The sequence below is a fragment of the Chrysochloris asiatica genome, unplaced genomic scaffold, assembly GCF_000296735.1.
Source record: "Chrysochloris asiatica unplaced genomic scaffold, ChrAsi1.0 scaffold00016, whole genome shotgun sequence".
In the NCBI taxonomy this organism is placed as follows: Eukaryota; Metazoa; Chordata; class Mammalia; order Afrosoricida; family Chrysochloridae; genus Chrysochloris; species Chrysochloris asiatica.
In genome coordinates, this window is record NW_006408534.1 from 26,790,467 (window position 1) to 26,811,452 (window position 20,986).

The following is a 20,986-nucleotide window of genomic DNA, read 5'->3' on the forward strand; positions in this document are numbered from 1 at the left end:
TTACATACCTTTTGTACAGTTGCTGTAAGTCAGAATCAACTCAACAACAATGTTTTTATTTTTTTATTTTTTTTTGGTAAAGTACTTGGCCCTGAAACACAATTCAGCTCACAGAAGATAACTTCATATGTATGGATGCCACTGTCTATAGATAGCTATCTTGTATAGGGTTTCCAAGGAGCAGCTGGTGAGCTTGAACCAGTGACCTTGCAGTTCAAACATCTTTGCAGTCTGGCGCATTAACCCACAGCACCACACTAGGACTCCATACATGGCACTGTGGGTTAATGCACTGGACTGCAAACTCAGTTTGAACTGCAAGGTCGGTAGTCCAAGCTCACCAGTGGCTCCTCAGAAACCCTATACAGGCTCACTAAGGGCTGGAACTGACTCGATGGCCCTTAACAACAATCAATAGATCAGAGTCCTGATGTGGCACTGTGGGTTAATGCACTGGACAAAAAGGTCAGTTTGAATCACAATGTCGGTGGTTCAAGCTCGCCAGCCACTCCTTGGAAGCCCTATACAGTGTTGCTATGGGTCAGAACTGACTCTTCCGTGCTTAAATACTACCACACAACAATCCGCAGATCTGTAATTACATTATTTTTCTGATTACTTTGTCTTTGAACTTTATATAAAAAGAAGCTTCTAAGAAAATTAACAGGCAAACAAGCAGAAGGCTTTTTTTAGTGCTTAAAATATTATCATGATGATGGTGTTTAGGTTCAAACACAGAAACAATTGTGAGCATGGGGAAAGTCTGAGCAGTGTTTTGTTCTGTTGTACATAGATAGGTCTCTATGACACAAAATCAATTTGATGACACCTAACAACAACTTAAAAATATTAAAAATTTTAGCTATTGAAGATGTTATTTACAGTGAAGTGATCATGCACTACCATATCAAAAGTAACATATAGACATGCTAGTCATGAAAAATATTTAAAGCATGTGTTGGCAGAACTCACCACTCACTTTAGATTTATTCAATGGCCTAACAACTTCCATAATATTCCTTTGCTTGCCATGTTCATGCACTTATTAAATGCTTTCTCACCAAGGCTGTTCCCCTTGATTCTCTCTACCCTCCATTTATTCTACATATGGTTGCCAGAGTTTTCTTTCAAAAGACTAGTCTTGTCATTTACCTGTTCAATAATCTTTGATGCCTACCAGGTGTCTCCAGAATAAAGCTGAAATTCCTTAACTTGGTGTCCAGGTCCTTCTGGTCTGGCCTTAATTCATCTCTCAGTTCATGTCCCACCACCTCATAATCCCCTCATACCAGACAAGTTCCCTGTTCCCAGATCCAATATGTCCATACACTCTCATAGTACTTGGTATGGAGTATTTTGAAGATGTGTGTATTTACTAAAACATTTGTTTAAAACAGACTTTCCCCCACTAGACTATAAGTTTTATGAGAGTGGGGGTTGTGTCTGTTCTATGTAGTGTGTGTACCTAAGGTCTTGCATAATGTCTAGAATATGGTAGATCCTGTGAAAAATATGAATTGACAGACCCATCTTCTGTATTTTTGTGGTACTGATCATATATTTCTATCTTCTTGTTGTTGTTAAGTGCCGTCGAGTCGGTTCTGACCCATAGCTATCCTGTATAGGGTTTCCGAGGAGCAGCTAGTGAGCTTGAACCAGTGACCTTGCAGTTCAAACATCTTTGCAGTCTGGCGCATGAACCCACAGCACCACACTAGGACTCCATATTTCTATCTTGGATGGCGATGGTTATGTGCCGTGGAGTCAGAACCGACTCATAGAGACCCAGTACAGGGTTTCTGAGGCTGTAAATCTTTATGGGGAACAGAAAGCCTCATCTTTCTCCCACGGAACAGCTGTTAGTTTTGAACTGTTGACCTTAAGGTTTGCAGCCCGATTCATAACCACTATGCTACTTAGCACCTAACAAATCCCATGATTGTCCTATCACTTGTCTTTGAACTTGAGGGCAAATACTATGCTTTAATGTATTTCTGTCTCCATGGTGCCTGGCATAGGGTTTAGTATAAATTTTACAAGGAGACCCTGAGTAGTGCTAATTATTAAATGATCCATTACTAGCTGAAACGTTGGTGTTCAAACTCACCCTGAGGCAGGTTGGAGACAGGCATTGTGATATGTCATGGACACAATGCATTGGCATCAACTCAATGGTAGCTAACAACAACACATTTAAGAATAAATGAAATCTTAACCTTTTGCTGAAGTTAAAGGTTCTACAAAGCCTTGTCAATCATTAATGTACTTTGTAGCACTGTAGGTTAATGCACTGGACCACAAGGTTGGTTTGAGGCTCAAGGTCAGCTGTTCAAACTCACCACCCACTACTCAGAAATCCCGTACAGCTTTGCTATGAGTCAGAATCAACTTGACAATATTTAACAACAACAAGAACTACTGAAAGACAGGCAGCTGGAACCCACCAATAACTCTGCAGAAGAATAAAGATGTGGTGAATTGTTCCCATAAAGATTAAAGCCTTAGAAAACTATTCTCTCTTATAAGGTCCAGCTATGAGTTGGAGTTGAGTCAACGGCAGTGGGTTTGGTCTTGAATTATACACAGAATGGCATTTTTTGAGATACAACACTCACTCCTAAAATATTTACTATCTGGCACTTTACAGATAAAGTTTGCCAAATCCTCCTCTAGGGGACAGAGAAAAAAGCTAGGAAAAAAAAAAAAAAAGCTAGATTGGTTATACTGTATACCTATGAGACTTCACCTCTGATCTGGGTTAGGAGAGAAGGCAGAGACAGATAGGGAGATGTGGTTTGAAGTTCGATAAGAAACACTCTTGTTAGATATTAACATTCCCTAGAGGTCCTGCCATGAAATCTCAAAATCACATATTACTTGTAACTTGAAGCAGAGGCACCAAAGGTGAAGTTAAAATGCAGACATTTTCTAGTCCATTTAATATTATTCATTATTACCTCTGGTAGCATAGTGGTTACAAGTTGGGCTGATAACCTCAAGGTCAGCAGTTCAAAACTACCAGCCATTCTGTGGGAAAAAGATGAAGCTTTCTTCTCCTGTAAAGATTTACAGCCTTGGAAACCTTACACATTGTCACTGTGAGTCAGAACCAACTCCATGACACATAACCACCACTACCATTAGTACGTTTGCTCTATTAAGTGACCCTTTCAAACACCTTTAAGTAGCGGTCTGACCATGTTATTTCCTCAAGCAGAATCTGCTACATCTAAGGAAAAAAAAAAAAAAAAAATATATATAGACATTTATTTATAGACACTTTAACATTAGACTTTAAATTCTATCCACCCTAGATTCAACTTCACTTCTTGACCTTATCTCCCACTCTAGTTAGTCCTTTATGCCTTCTTTCTATTAATCATGAGCAGCCTCAGGTTACCTTGAACAAATCTCTTTAGACATCCAGGAAATTTAGTTTGTGACTTAAAAATTCACTCCAACTTGTCTTATGGAAGTGTAGCCTGACCTGCACACATGACTAGATTTCATGTTGTGAATGTGAGACTTCATCTCACCCTTCTCATTATTCTACTTTCCTGTAACAGGTACCATGGACCATGTTGTTTTTGTTGTTGAGTGCTGTTGAGTCGGTTCTGACTCATAGAGAACCTGTATAGGTTTTCTGAGGAGCGACTGGTGAGTTTGAACTACCAATCTTGTAGTTTAAACCAGCTTTGCAGTTGAGTGCTTATCCTACAGTGCCACATCAGGGCTCCAACCATGGACTATCAGAAGAATGAACAAATCTACATTGGGAGAAGTACAGCCAGAATGCTCTAGAAGCCAGATGGCAAGACTTCATCACTCATATTTTGGACATATTATCAGGAGGAACCAGTTCCTGGAGAAGAACATCATGTTTAGTCAAATGGAGGGTCAACAAAAAAGAGGAAGACCTCCAATGAGATGGGTTGGCACAGAAGCAGCAGTAATGCTTCAAGCATAACAATAATTATGAAGATGCTACAGGACATGGCAGTGTTTCATTCTGTTGTGAATAGGATCACTATGAGTTGGAACTGACTCAACAGCACCTAACAACAATAACATAACATGTAGGAACAATAAGTGAGTACATTTTTACTGAATGCAACAATTGTTCTAAAATGTTAAAGGTATAGGTAAGGAGGATTTGGATGGTTGAGTCTGCCAAAAGAAATGGGAGAAGAGAAGAGGGATATGAGGATACACATAGGTTGAGAAAGAGGTCCTAGTCACCAGGACACTGTTGATAGCTCTAGGATTTGAGTGCCCCTGGGAGAGGAAAAAGTAAAGAGAATAATGATTCTACAGAGTAAAGGAGACAGCTGGATTAACTTTCATGTAGTCTTGGGAAAGCCATGTAGCCTCTTAAAGACTTGGTTTATTTGTTTTAATCTATAAAATAGGAATAATCATTGTATCTAGACTCATATAGATACGTTCTGACTCAGAGTGGTTATGAAAATTAAATGAGGTAATATCTATATAGAGTTAGCATAATCTTTGGGGATATATGGTCTAGAAATTATTAGATATCATTTTCATTATCATAATCATGTAATTTTTTTTTTTTAACACAGTCACCAAGTGTGAAATAGCAAGACAGCACAAACATAATAATACAGACCCTAGAGGCAGACACAGAGATAGAGAAGCAAAATCTAAGAGACTGGCATCAAGGAAAATGCTAACTCTAAAGCAGACAAAGTGCTTATAGAAGCTTCCTTCAATACGTACCCTGATTATTTGATCATAAATCACATTTTATAGTTAAGTGTGTATGGCCCAAAAGAATTGCCCATTTACTTCATAATATAAAGCAATGTGAGGTGAGGACCATATTGGTTTCCATTCACTTTATTATAAATGCACATCAGAGGTTTAGCTCTCAACTTGCCACCCTGTAATTGAGTGATTTAGGAGAAATGATCACAAGACTTTGAACTAACAATTTAATTGAAGAAGGCAACCTTTTAAAGAGAAACTCTACTGTGGTTTGTAGTGTCACGTTTGATGCATTGTAGTCCCAATAACTACACAGAAAGCACACATGGAAATTACCACATGCTTACGTTAAGAAAATGATGAAATTGTCAAGGATTTCATTTTACTTGGCTCAGCAATCAACATCCATGGAAGCAGTGGTCAAGAAGTCAAACAATGTACTGCATCAAGGAAATACAAAGCTAAGATTTCACTTTGATGACTCAAGCCACAGTATTTTCATTCACCTCACATGCAAGTAAAAGCTGGACAATGGAAAATGAAGATGAAAGGAGAATTGGCACATCTGAATTATGTTATTAGCAAGGAATCATTGAATATACCATGGACTGACAAAGTGAATAAATCTGTCTTGGAGGAAGTATAGCCAGAATTCTCCTTAGAAATGTTCATCTCATATACTTTTGACATGTTATTAGGAGGGAAAATTCCCTGGAGAAGTACATCATGTTTGGTAAAGTAGAAGGTCAACACAAAGAGGAAGAACCCTGAAACAGATGGATTGGCATAGCAATTACATCAATGGACTCAAACACATCCACTTTTATAAGTATGGTACAAGACTGGGCAACATTTTGTTCTCTTACACATGGACTTTCTTTGCGTTGAAACTGACTTAACAGCATCTTAACAACTACAAAAATTACCTTCATAAGCTTACATTCTAATGGGCAAAGAGTTCTGGAGAAGACCTTTACATATTTAAGGGATCCTTGGGCAGTGAAAACAGTTCATAAGCTTGACTACAAATCTACCTCCAAAGAAAAGTCTGTCAATCCCTAAAATCATCCCTATGGAGTACTGTTCTAACACACACACAGGGCTCCAGTGAGTCAGATTCACCTTGATGTGAACTACTGTGAACAATAATATTCTTCCATGGACGTTGAAAGAAAGAACCTTCCAGAGTTTGTCCTACAAATTAGTTATCCTGCTCTTACTATGACTGCATGTCTCATTTGTAAACTGAACATGGAATTTATAAAGAAAGTCCATGTACACAATAAATCACAAATTAATTGACACCTGAATGTATCACAGTAAACAATAGTCATAAAATATAATTATGTAAAATAGGAAAAGAATACACAAAGGCTTTGTTAACTATATCATGCCATAAAAAATGATACCCCCTCTGTTATTAGGTGTTGTTGAGTTGATTCTGATTCATAGTAACTTTATGAGAAGGAAACACTGCCCAGTCCTACAGCAACAATTGCATTAGTTCTACGGTGGCGGTAGTATGCCACCAAATCGGTTCTGACTCATAGTGACCCTGTGTTGGGTTGCAAAGGTTATAAATCTTTACAGGAACAGAAAGCCTCATGTTTTTCCTGAGGAGAAATTGGTAGATTCGAACTGCTGACCTTGCTCATAATCCACTACACTACCACAGCTCCTAATTCCTCTTCGAGCATCAGAAAAATAAGTATTTTAATTGAATCCATTCAATAAATGATTACTGAGTCTTCACTATGTATGAGTCACTGGGCTTGAATTTGAATGGTATTAAATAGCCATTACTCAAAATTTGACAACATGCCCCAACAGCCATGATTAAAGAAGAGAATTTGGCCTAAAATGAAATAGCTGCAGATCTGTGAATTCACATGGCACTATATAGCATGCACACTTGGTACAAGATATTTTCCTAATCATTCATGGAGGTGAGGACTTACACCAAGCAAGACCTTGAAATATATCTGGGGATTCTAATTGCTGCATTTTAGGAGCTTAAAAGTCTAAACCTTGGTTCATAAGGAATCCAGAGCTGCCACATCTGTCATTGAAGACACTGGAGCTACTATGGCTTATTATTCCCTGTGCATGACAGGAATCACTCCTAAAATTGATTTCACAACTCTTCTCTCAAATCTTACTTTATTACATTTATGTGTTTAGGGTCACTAGTCCATGTTCTCTTTCTCATCAGGTTCCAATTCTTGTGACATCTCTTTTTGCCTCCCCCCTCTCCCCACACCCTAAGAAAAACAGATGAACTAATTCTGTTGCATAAACTTAACTACCAGAGGAACCATCTTAATGCATCTCCTAGTCATTGTTCCCAGGAGAAATAGGATCTGAATTTGTTGACAGAATCAGTAATTTAACTTCCATGTTTTTTATGAGAAGTTGCATCAAGACAGATACTCAGTCTAATAGTTTGAAACCTGATAATAGTGCTTCTCCACCTGCCTCATGAAATTGTTAACCCTTCCCAGGTTGCAGTTACCAGGAAGAAATACTTGTAGTTTTTGGTTAGTGAGTGACCCTAGTCAGTTAAGAGCTGTATCTGCCTGATGTCACTCAGTTGTGGGCAAATTGTTGTTGTTGTATAACTGCGGTCCAGCTGGGTACAACTCATAGCAACCCCGCATAGGGTTTCTGAGGAGCAATCGATGAGTTTGAACCACTGACTTTACCCTACAGTGCCACACCAGACAAGATGAAATAAGATTCTCATGGTAAACAGAAGAGTGGATGTTTCATTCTTCTTAACTGAGGTAGTGAATCCTTCTATCAGGTACAAAAAAAGAAGAACAACAATAGGGGCCCAGAGTGGGGAGAGTCAAGGATTGTTAGTGCAAAATGTACAACAGGCAATTTATTTGTTTTGTGGGTGTTTTTCTCCTCTGTAAACATGTTCTGAAGCAAAGTGATTAGTACATGTTTTATAAACGGGAATGATAAACACAGACATTCTCTTCCAAAAATGGATCTTTAGAACTTTACTAGGGAACTTGCTAATATTGTTTGTTCTGAATTCTGTACCCAGTTTTAATGGAAATGTTGCACTTCTCTTCTTTGGGGTGTTAATTCCAATATCAAAGAGAACAAAGATATTAAAGCAATTTTGAGATACTCTAAAAAGGAGTCCTAATGGTACAAAGGTTAAACCCTCAGCGAACAAAAAGGTTGGACCACCCTAGTTGTTCCATGATAGAAAAACCTGGTGACCTGCTCTTGTTTTTAATGATTACAGCATGAAAAATCCTATGTAGCTGCTCTGCTTGGTCACAGGAGATTCCTTTGAGTTGGAAGTCAACTTGAAGACACCTAACAACAACAATAAGAGATTCCCAAAATCATTTATTCTTGAATTGAGAAATGGATACCTTATATGATAAACTTTAATAAAAGATCAGTATGGAGAGTGGGGGTTGAAGAGAACTCTCTTCTAACCACATGCTCTGAGATTTTTGCTTACGCCGATTAATATTTTAGTTTTCAAAGTCATTACTATGTAGTTCCATTTTTTTTTCTCAAATAATCTACTTTTTCCCTAAGCAGTGCATGGATTGTTTGTTTGGTTTTTTTAATTCTGGAAATATTAATGAGTCATCTCTACTCAGTAAATATATTGAGTATTCCATCAAAATGTATGTGTCTAAATGAATGGGCTTTTTGTAAATAAAATGGTTTTTCCCTCACCAGTTTACAAAGATTCAATGTCAGTACGTTTGATTTTTGGTCTAAAATATGACTATCAGTACATTTGTTGTCAGCTATAAAAAACTCACTTTTTCCTCATTAACTGATATTATTCAGTTGGATGAGTGCATTAACTATTTTAAACTATACTGAAAGAAGAACAATGTTTTTAGGAAAATATTTTAGCACATGCTGCAAAGAGAATGTACTCAAGTATCCAGACATAGTTCCTACTTACACATCTTCCTTCAGAATATGCAGGGTAGGACCTCCACTGGTTCTGACAGTGCTTGGGGTCACTGGGGTTTTCCTAAAAGTTTTGTTGAGAATGTCTGCATTTTCTATTTTGGGTTTGTGAAATACACTCCTTGTCAGTTGACTTTGGATCATAATGAGGGGCCTACAAGAACACAAAACCATCTTGACAGCTTCTGCACTTGCTAGGTCAAATGACATTTAACTGAAGGTACCACCCCAACTAAATTTTCTATTTACTAAATCTGACACCTTAAATAATATATTTTTTCCTATTACTCCCACTCATCCCACCTTAATCAATGGAGAAAGGATGCCGGGTCCAATTTTACCCTCAAGGAGCCTTCAAATTAATTATTCAATGTTACACAGTTATTCCCCAGCTTATGACATATTTGAATTATGACAAACTGCACATTTGACCATTCATTTTTTTTGTACATCTTACTGTTAGTTATGACAATACAAATTATAAACAATGCTACAACACACAAGTTGCTAATGTTGTCATTCTCACATATAAATGTTTCCAAACCCCAACAACAAATAGATATTTAATTTCTGAAAATATTGATAATAAAAGACAGTAAAAATGAGAGCACACACAAAAATATGAGGTTCTCAGTTTATGTCTGAACAGACTTACCATGATATAGCTTGTTGGAACAAAATCTCATTGTAAGTCAGCGACTGCTTGTATTATCATCTGTTTTTCCCCATCATCATCAATCAGCTGAAGTCTGCGGAACATCTCCACCTTCTTACCTTAGCTTTCCAACCTTAGCTCTGTTGTCATCTTCCCTGCCTTAAATTCTACATCGATGTTATCTCCCACCTCGATTAGTCTTAAATCAATCCATAAAATCAATCAATAAAACAAAAATAATATCAAACCCATTGTCGTCTAATCAACTCTGATTCATAGCCACTCTGTAGGACAAAGTAGATCTGCCCTAAATTTAGGGGTTCTATGCCTGTGATAATTATGCAAGCAGATTGTCACTTCTTTCTCCCAGGGAGCAGCTAGGGAATGCTAACTGATGACCTTTTGGTTCGTTAATGAGCACTATAGGCTCTGTGCTACCACAGCTTCTTCCACTAGTCTTCTGTCTACTTAAATCTTCTGTCCCTTAACTGCAGCCTATCTCAATCAATCTCAATAACAGCCACATGTTGGCTCCCATTTTCAAGAAAAATTATATCTACTTGCAATATACTACACAATGAAACACTCCACTCTTCTGATTTAATGTACTTTTTTCAGTTCTAACATCAACCAAGTCACATAAGTGTTCAATTTCTCCCAAGCTCTTTTAATGCATTTGTACAGTATATAGCATTTCCTGTAAAACCTCTTTGTTACATTGTATATATTCATTTTATAAAAATAACTCACTTTATTTTTTTAGAATAGTTTTGGTTTACAGAAAAATTGTACAGAATGTATAGTGAATTCTCATATAGCTCTTTAACTGCCTGCATAAAATTTATTCCATTGTTTAGATCTTGCAAAACATGGTACACTTATTACAATGAACTAATCAATATTGAGGCATTATTTTTACCAAAGCTTGTATTTTCCACTATGACTCATTCTCTGTGCTGCATATTTCTATAGATTTTGACAAATGCATTATGTGTTGTACAAAGTATTTGTCACTGTTAATAATATTTTAAGTATTTATTGCCAAGTGGAGATTGTTATACCTCTTTCCTCTTTTGACAAAATCATTTTCAGGTATAATCAAGAACTAAAATAAATAATTATAAATCCAAAAGTAGCATGCAGTGACACATTTGTTTTTTTTCATAAATATAGTCATGTTGTTGGTATTGTGTTCTTGCTAGGTACCATTGTGTCAGTTCTCATTAAGAGGCACCATATATACAATGGAACAAAACAATGCCTGGTCCTGTACAATCATTGCTTTGGTTGAGCCCATTATTGCCACCATTGTGTCAGTGTATCTCATTCAAAGTCCTTCTCTCTTTCAATTGTCCCCTACTTTTATAAGAATGATGTCTTTTTCCAGGGACTGGTTATTCCTGATATTATGTCCAAAGTGCGAGAGACAAAGTCTCATTATCCTTGCTTCTAAGAATGGTTTATAGTTCTTCCAAGACAGATACATGTCCTTCTGACAGTCCATATATATTCAATATTCTTTTGTAACACTGTAATTATTATTTGGTATTCCTTATACATTGTCCGCAGTCCTGGTGTGGTGCTGTGGGTTAATGCATCAGACTGCAAAGCCGTTTGAACTGCAAGGTCAGGCTTACCAGCTGCTCCTCAGAAACCCTATACCGGGTCACTATGGGTCAGAATCAACTCGACAGCACTAGACAACAACAACAACATACATTACCCAATTTTTGCATAATTTAGGGGATTGGGAATGTTTTAGTCCTCAAAACGATATTTTTGCTCTCTAGCACTTTCAAGAGTTCCTTTGCAGAAGATTTGTCCAGTGCAATATATAATTTGATGTGTCAACTACTGCTTCCATGAGCACTGATGATGGATACAAGTACACTGAAATCTTGCATAATTTCAACATTTCTTTTTGTGATATTTTTTATTAGTCCGGTTGTGAGGATTTTTGTTTTTACACTAAGTTGTTATATTGAAGCCTATATGTGCTGTATGCTAAGCAAATAAACTGAGAATCTAGACTACATGAAGAATAACAGCATCAGGATTGGAGGAAGACCCATTAGCAACCTGTGATATGTAAATGATATAAACTTGCTTGCTGAAAATGAAGAGATCTTAAGACATTTATTTATGAATTTTAGATAAATTATACAAATTCATTTAATTATCTAAAAATGAACTAAAATGTGCACCTTCAAACAAAATTATTATCTCTCACTTCATTGTTTGCATAATTATTCACTGATTTTAAATTTCAAACACATACATAATTACAGCAATAACTCAGAATCAGTTTATTTGTCCGTACAATCATGGTGCTATCTAATGTTTATATCAGTCCTGGGAGGGAAGGTGGGGCTTGAAGGTGGAATAGGCAAAAAATCTGTGCAAACTGCTGTAAGTGAAAACATGGGAAACTGGAATAAACAGATTCACAGGATGGTCCTGGAACTCTGAACTTCAGATAAAGTGATAAACAAGTGGTCTGAGTGTTTATCTGGAATAAGATTTGGAAAAGAAGCAAGAAAGGAGGGGGCTTCTGATTGTGGGCAGCTGGCATGTTCTGCCACAACCATTTTAAATGGGAATGAGTGGATAGAGGGACAAGAGAATACTCTCAGTGCAGAAGCCAGCCAGTGATAGGCTGAATCAGAGGCGTGAGTGTTTTTGTTTTCCTTTTCACATCTTTTCTTTCTCACTGTCTACTCATCTCCATGCTGGTGACTAGAGGGGAGACATATATGAGTAGACAACCCCAGGGAAGGTCCTACATCACATGTAAAATATTCTACAAGGAGCGAAAAAATTGACACTGGTATGTGCTGCATGGGAAGGATCTGTGCCTTGCAGAATCGAAGCAGGAAGAAATGGCTTCAAGAGTCTCTTCCAAAGTAGATCTGGCCAGCCCTTGGCTGGTTCTAAATAGGAGAAACAGCTAAATGGACTTGAGGGGGAAACAAAAAAATAAAAAAAAAAATAAGGCCTATGTTAGATCACATTTTCACAGTAGGAACATCGTGAAATGCCTCAGTTGGCTTTGAAAGAATGAGTCCATTAGATGGTGCTAAAGAGTTATTCATATTTTCCTGTGGGTTTTTTTTTTTTTCTCTTTTTTCTGTTTTTTTGGGGGGCAGTGAGGGTTCCTACTTTTTTACAGTTTTATTAATTTTTCCCTATGTTTTTATGACATCTTTCAGTTTTAGTCTTGATTTTTGTTCCTCCTTCTATCTTGTGGGGATGTTTTGCTTCATGCCTGTTCGTGAATAGACAGCAACTGTGGCCATACAGCTATGCTAAATTTGCATCCTCTAAATCCCCACCAATTGGGCAAAAGTCAATACCAGCTACTAAACACCAGAGAAGAATCTACAATCAACACCTCCTAAAAACACTCTGAATTGAACTGTAAGGCAGTGAAAAGAGAAGTCCATCTCCTAATCACACCTACCAGGAGGCAAGTGGAGAGTGCTTAAGAATACACTGATACACATTCATGTAATTAATACAAATATAGCAACACCCCAATTCCTAAAAAACAGAAGAAAATGTGTGCCCACATGCAGAAACAAAACAGAGTAGATCAAACAAGCAATCAAGAAAAGAGCTAGGAATTGCACTGGAGGGTGAAGAGGTTCTAGAATCATCTCAAAAGGAATGTAGGAGAATGATATTGATGTGCATCCAAATGCTCCACAGAAAGTTTGAGGAAAATAATGGAGACATCAGAAAAGCACTACAGGATCTATCAAACAAAATAGATTTAGCATTAAAGTCAATGTAAAGCCTGCAAAAAGAGGTCTAGACGATCAATATTAAAATGTCAGAAATGGACAATACATCAAAAGGGCAAACAAATAGCACTAAATGGGTGGAAGCCAGAATCAACAGGCTTGAAGATAAATCTCTCATAACTGCTAAGATAAAAGAACAAGCAGAAAAGAGAATGAAAAAATCTGAAGGAGGCCTAAGATTCACGTGGGACAACATGAAAAAGAACAACCTGAAACTGATTGGAATTCCAGAACAAGAAGAGATAAAGAAAACCACAGAAAAGATAGTGGGATAACTGCTAGAAATAAATTTCCCTAACATCTGGAAAGATGAACAATATACCTATTGACAATTACATTGGATGCCAATGGATTAAATGCAGTAGTCAAGAGACAAAGAATAGTAGAATGGATAAGAAAACGGTGTCCTTCACTATACTATATCCATCCTAGAGACACACCTAACACACAAAGACAAAAATAGATGAAAAATTCAAGGATGGAAAAAAATATACTAATTGCAGTAAAAAATGAACATGAGTGACAATATTAATCTCTGATAAAATAAACTTTAAGGCAAAAATCAGCATAAGAGACAAAGAAGGACAGTCACATGATCAAAGGGTCAATTGAACAAGAGGACATAAGCAACCAACCAAAGAGCCCCAAAATACATAAATCAAACTCCAATAGAATTGAAGAAAGAAACAGACAACTCTAAAATAGTAGTGGGAGATTTTAATATACCACTTTTGAAAACAGTCAGAACAACCAGGAAGAAACTCAACAAAGACACAAAGGAACTAAACAATGCAGTCAACCAACTTGGCCTTATAGATTTGTACAGAGCATTCAAGCCAACTACAGCACAATGCACACTCTCTTCCAGTACACACGGAACATTCTACAGAACAGACCATGTGTTAGGCCTCAAAGAAAGTCCTCAATATATTCTAAAACATCAAAATACTATAAAGCATCTTCTCAGATCACAAAGCTATAAATTTAGAAATCTATAAATTTAGAAATCAACAGTTGGAAGATTAAGGAAATAAAATAAAATATATAGAAACTGAATAACACCCTGCTTAAAAGCTATGGGTAGTAGAAAAAATTAAACAAAATAAGTTATATGAATTCTGGTATGGTGCTGTAGGATAGCACTGTACTGATAACTAAAAGGTCAGTGGTTCAAACCTACCAGTTCCTCCTTGGTAATCCTATACAGTGCCACTATGAGTTGAGACCAACTCAAAGGCACATAACAACAACAAGTTAAATGCAGGACTATCTAGTATTATAGGGGCAGAACATGAATTATGCATAAATGAGCTTGAAAAATTCTTAACCATTATGTCACTTATTTTCAAAACAAGCACACATATCTGTGTGCATATCTGTTAGGACTAGTTTTATAACTGGCAGCTTTCTGAATTAACCTACATAGAATACAATGTTTATTAAATAATAAGTAATAAAAGTGTACATATACACTATGCTCTTTGAGGCTTGCATTTATATTGTTAATATTCCACAGTGTTCACAATAAATGTTTAGAAGATTTTGTCAGCAGGAAAATTTTATCACTACTGTTATTTAGAATTGCTGGAATATTGTGATAATAAAAAATAAACATCTTCTGTTTACATTTGAGGTAAATATATACATAACAAATGATTTGCCATTTCAAAATATTTTACATGCACAATTAAGTGACATGATTTATGTTTATCATGTTGTTGAACTATCACAATTTGTTTCCAAATTTCCTATTATCGTTATCAGAAGCTCAGTGTCCCCAAAGCAGATATAACTTTCACCTGGTTAATTTTTATAGTTTGATTCTCTATAGACCCTAGCTGCTACTGTTGTTCCTCTGTTCTACCGATGCTGTACCACTGGTCACTTTTATTACTATTTTATTTCCAGTATCCAGCAGAAGACCCAGCAGTAGGCAGGTGCACCACTGAACAATTTTATTGAAAGCATTTCAGGGTACTGCACTCTTCCTCTTTATGTTTCCAGGGAGACAGGTAGAAAATGAGGGAGCACCTACTGTATTCCACCTCTTCAGTGAAATGATCTCACACAACACAGATCTAGCACTGAGAAGCACTGCTCCTCCTGCCATCTGATTTGGGACCTCCTTCTCCCTTTCCTATGAGGATTCGTGGCAGCTCCTGGATTCTCACAGGTAGCATACAGGGTCCTAGATACTGCATCCTGCAACTTGGAGTTTCTCTGCTAAGACAAAAGTAGCTGGAGTCCTCAAACCCAATGACTGTAATAGAAAATATATGCACCAGGAAAACAACAGTTATATTCGCTCATTACAGAACATTTCTACCCTGCTTATAATAGAGACCTCCCTTCTGCAGAAATCATAGACTGGGGAGGAATGTTCCCTTGGGGAATGGGAAGTTTTTACTCTATCTAAATAAGGTCTTGACATTATGAAATCATTTCAAAAGAAATCATTTTTGTGAAATCATTTCAAAATAAATCATTTCTCTGAAACCAATGAACTCTTTTTGTTTTGTTTTTGCTGTTTTTCTTTTTTTTAACAAAACATATGAGAAAGCAGCAACATAAATACATATATACTGATGTTCACTGTAGCACTATTTACAATAGCCAAAAAGTAAAAATAACCTAAATGCATGGGTAAACAAAATGTAATACAAAAATACAATGAAACATTATTCAGTCATAAAGTTAAATGAAGTCTTGATACATTCTCTAACATAGATGAATTTTGAAAACATCATGCTAAGTGAAATAAGTCAATCACAAAAAGAAAAATATTATATAATTTCATTTGTATGATATAACAAGAATAGGTAAATGAATTAAGATTGAAGTTTATTAGTGGTATCAGAGTTGGACAGTAAAAAGAAAGAGGGAGTCATCGTTTAAGAAACAGTTTCTGTTTACAGAGATAGAAAATTTGGCAATTATTATGAGTGTAGATTACCTAACATGATTGGTGCAATTGATATCAGTACCTTATACTCCTTAATGAATGAATTGACAAATGTTGTGTTATACTCATACATGATTCCTGGTGTGGTGCTGTGGGTTAACACATCAGACTGCAAAGTCTGAACTGCAAAGCCAGTGTTTCAAGCTCACCAGCTGCTCCTTGGAAACCCTATACAGGGTCACTATGGGTTGGAATCGACTCGACGACACTTAACAATATGCATATATATTGTGAATGCACACATATATTTACAACAATCAAGAAAAGAAAGAAAGCAATTGTGAGCATTAGTGTAGAGGAGACATTTCTGAAGGTGAGTATGATGGATTTTTGAACCTGCCATTCAGTTATTGGCAGATACCTTCACAATTCTTATATGGCAATGGGTGATTTCTACTGGAGAGCAGTTGGAGAAATCTGGGTCAGTGTTCTTTCTAGAACATTGGTTCACATTCTTGACTTTTGGTTCACATTCTTGACTGACTTTCTACTGTTGCTGTTGTTTGTAAAGTGCCATCGAGTCCGTCCTGACTCTTAGCGATCCTGTACAGTGTTTCTGAGGGGCAGCTAGTGAGTTTGAACCATCAACCTTGGTGTTCAAACCAACCTCATGGTTGAGTGCTTATCTTACAGAACCATGCCAAGAGTCTACTACACTGTGAAAATAAGTCTAGTTATAGGCACACTCATCACTTATAGCTCAAAGTGCCTCACTTGTAACCAATGCTTTGGACCTCTAGAACATGAAGATGCAATTGGAAGGTTAGGCTGTTCCTACCACCTATTTACTGCCCAATAAAATCTGCTCTGCAGGCTAATTTTTGTCCAAACATTTAATGAAATCTTGAACAACCACAGGCTACCTAGTCACTCTTTACTAATGAACATTTGTGAGTTTTCTGTTAGTAAAAGAATTATATTATTCCAGTAATTGAAGTGTCCAATCCTATGAAGTGGTCAAAACTCTAAATTTAATTTAAAGTCTGAGTTCTCCTTTCTCCAGTTTAGGGCTGTACAAATCAGCCTCATATAAGGAACGAAAGAATCATGGACATCTTTTTTTCCCTGACTTATGTGTATGCCTTCTTCCCACAGCTTGATATGCAAGGCTTTAGAGATGAAATGAAGAGTGAAGAATAATGTGAGGCATATGTAAAGAAAGACATAATTTAACTAGTACTCTTACATTTGCAGGGAACAAATCAAATTGAGAAGAAATGGCAGCAAACATCCATCAATAACTGGAATATGGAATGTGCAAAGTATGAATCTAGAAGTATTGGAAGTCATAAAAAATGAAACAGAATGTATAAAGATCAATATCCTAGGCACTAGTGAGATAAAATGGACTTTGTTGTTGTCTGTCTTCTGGGTGTTTCTGACTTGTAGTGACACTGTATAGGGTTTACAGGGTTGTAAATCATCTTTCTTTCATGGAGCTGCATCATTGTCATTATTGTTGTTGTTAATTGCTGTCAAGTTGGTTGTGACACATAGCAACCCTGTATATGGTTTCCAAGTTGCAGCTGGTTAACTTGAACGCTGACCTTGTGGATCAAACAGACTTTGCAGTCCAGCACATTAACACACAGCACCAAACCAGGACTCATGAAGTTATAAGTGGGCTCAAATCTTGGACCTGTGGCTAGCAGTCTAGTCCTTTCCTACAATGCCAACTTTGAAATGGATTGGTATTAGAAATTTTGAATTGGACAATCATGGGGTTTAGTATCCTGGGACTGACAAATTGAATTGGAATAGCTTTGTATTCATCGTCAAAAAAAAGCATTTCAAGATCTATTTTGAAGCATAGCATTGTCTGTGATAGGATATAACCATATGCCTACAAGGAGCTGGTTACATGACCCCAAGGTCAGTAGTTCAAAACTACCAGTCATTCAACAGGAGACACATAAGGCTTTCTGCTCCCATAAAGATTACAGCCTTGAAAACCCTATGCAGGGTCACAGTGAGTCAGAACCATCTCTACAGCATATCACCACGAAGAAGACCAGTCAATATCACTATTTTTCAAATTCATACACAAATCACTAAAACCAACCATAAAGAAATTTAAGAAATGTACCTACTTCTTCAGTCAGAAATTAAACAAACATGCAATCAGAATGCATTGATAATTACTAGTGATTGGAACATGAAGTTGCAAGCAAAGAAAACAAGACCTTGGCGATAGAAATGATGATGGCGATCACATGACAGAATTCTGCAAGACCAATGCTTTTTTCATTGCAAATAATTTTTTAACATCATAAAAGGAACTACACATGTGAACTTCACTAGATGCAGTACACAGGAATCAAACTTACTGTATCTGTGAGAAGAGACCATGGAGAAGCTCAGTATCATCAGCCAAAACAAAGCCAGAGGTTGGCTGTAGAACAATATATGTAATACTCTTATCAACGGCTCACATGCATTTTCTGACTGAAGTTTAAAAAAAAAATAAAAAGAAGTCCACAAGTGCCAAAGTATGATCTTAAATATATCCCATCTGGATTTAGAGGCCATCTCAAGAACATATTTGATGTCTAAGATACAAATTACTGAAGACCAAAGGAGTTGTAGGATGATATCAAGAACATGATACATGAAGAAAACAAAAGGTATTTAACAATCAGGGAAAAGAAAAAATGTGAAAATAGTTGTCAGAGGAAATTCTGAAACTTGCTGTTAGACATAGAGAAGGTAAAGCAACTGGAAAGAATTATGACGTAAAATAACTGAGCAGAAAACTTCAAAGAACAGCTCAAAAAGGCAAAGTTAAGTATTATAATGAAATGGGCAAAGATTGGCATTAGAAAACAAAAAGGGAAGAACTTGATAAGCATCCTCAAGCTGAAAGAACAGAAGAAAATAATTCAAATTTCAGGTTGCATTATTAAAATATTCTACGGGCAAAAATATTGAATGATGTAGGAAGCATTAAAAGAAAATGGAATACACAGAGTCATTATACCAACAAGAATTGATCTATGTTCAACCATTTCGAGAGGTAGCATATGATCAAGAACTGATGATGTTGAAGGAAGAAGTTCAAGCTGCACTGAAGGTATTAGAAACAACAACAACAACAACAACAACACAAGGCTCTAGGAATTGACAGACTACAAATGGAAAAGTTTCAACAAACTTATGCAAGGCTAGAGGTACTTTGCCATCTTTACCAAGGTATCTAGAAGCTAATCAATTGGAAGAGATCTGTATTTGTGCCCATTCCAAAGAAAGGTGAGCCTGCAGAAGGCAGGAGACATCTGACAATAACATTAATATCATATGAAAGTAAAATTTTGCTGAAGATAAAAGAGGTTGCAGCAGTACATACATAGGGGGCTGCCAGAAATGCCAGCCAGATTCATAAGAGGACATGGAATAAGCAATATCATTGATGGCAGAGGAAACATGGCTGAAAGTAAAAAATACCAGAAAGATGGTTACTTGTGCTTTATTGACTATGCAAAGGTATTCAACTGTGTGGATGATTACAAACTACAGATGACATTGCAAAGAATGGGAATTCCATGACACTTAATTGTACTAATAAGAGTTCTCTACATAGAACAAGAGGCAGTTTTTAGAACAGAACAAGGTCATACTACCAGTCTAAAATAAGGAAAGATATATATCAAGGTTGTATCCTTTCACTATACATATTTAATCTGTATGCTAAGCAAACAATCCTAGAAACTGGATTATACGAAGAAGAACATGGCATAAAGGATTGAAGGACTATTCATTAACAACCTGTGATATGTAGATGGCATAACCTTGCTTTCTGGAAGTGAAGAGGAGTTAAAGTAGTTACTGATGAGGATCAAAGACCAGACTTCAATATGGATTGCACCTCTATGTAAAGAAAACAAAAATCCTCAAAACTGGACCAATAAGTAATATCATGACAAATAGAGAAAAGATTGAAGTTGTCAAATATTTCATGTTACTTGAATCCACAATCAATGCTCATGGAAGCAGCAGCCCAGAAATCAAATGACATATTTCTTTAGGAAAATCTGCTGCAAAAGACCCCTTTAAAGTGTTAAGAAGCAAAGATGTCAATCTGAGGATTAAGGATGTGTCTGACCCAAACTATGGTATTTTCAATTGCCTCATATGCATGAAACACTGAACAAGGAATAAAAAAGACTGAACAAGAGTCAATACATTTAAATTATGGAATTAGTGAAGAATATAGAAAATACCATGAAGAAAATGCCAGAAGAATGAACAAATATGTTTGGGAAAAAGAACAGCCAGATTGCTTCTTCAAAGGGAGGATGACCTCTTGTACTTTGGACATATTGTCAGAAGGGACCAGTCCCTGGAGAAGCACATCATGCTTGGTAATGTGGACAGTCAGTGAAAAAGAAGAAGACTCCAAACAAGATGGATTGACACAGTGGCAGCAACCATGGGATAAACCATAACAACTGTAAGGATGTCCCTGGTCTAGGCATTCCTTTGTTCTGTTCTACATGGGATTGAAGTGTGTTGTTAGAAGTTACTAAGTACTTGCTCCCTTGGGCATTCTGTGGGGTCTTTGGAGAATTCTCCTCTATCACTAGTGATCTCTCCTTGGGGTTCAGGATGACCACTTAAGGGTCATCCTTCATCTTGAGGATATATATAAGACAGAGAGCTAAATCCCTCTTACGTAAAACAGACAAGAATCACGGAAACAGTCTTTATGTGTGTGTGTGTGTGAGTATGCTTTTATATACACAAATATGTATGAAATAGAAATAGATATATACATGAGGAATCTGGTGTGGCACTGTGGGATAATGCACTGGACCACAAGACCAGTTTGAACTGCAAGGTTTGTGGCTCAAATACACCAACTGGTCCTCAAAAATCCTATACAGC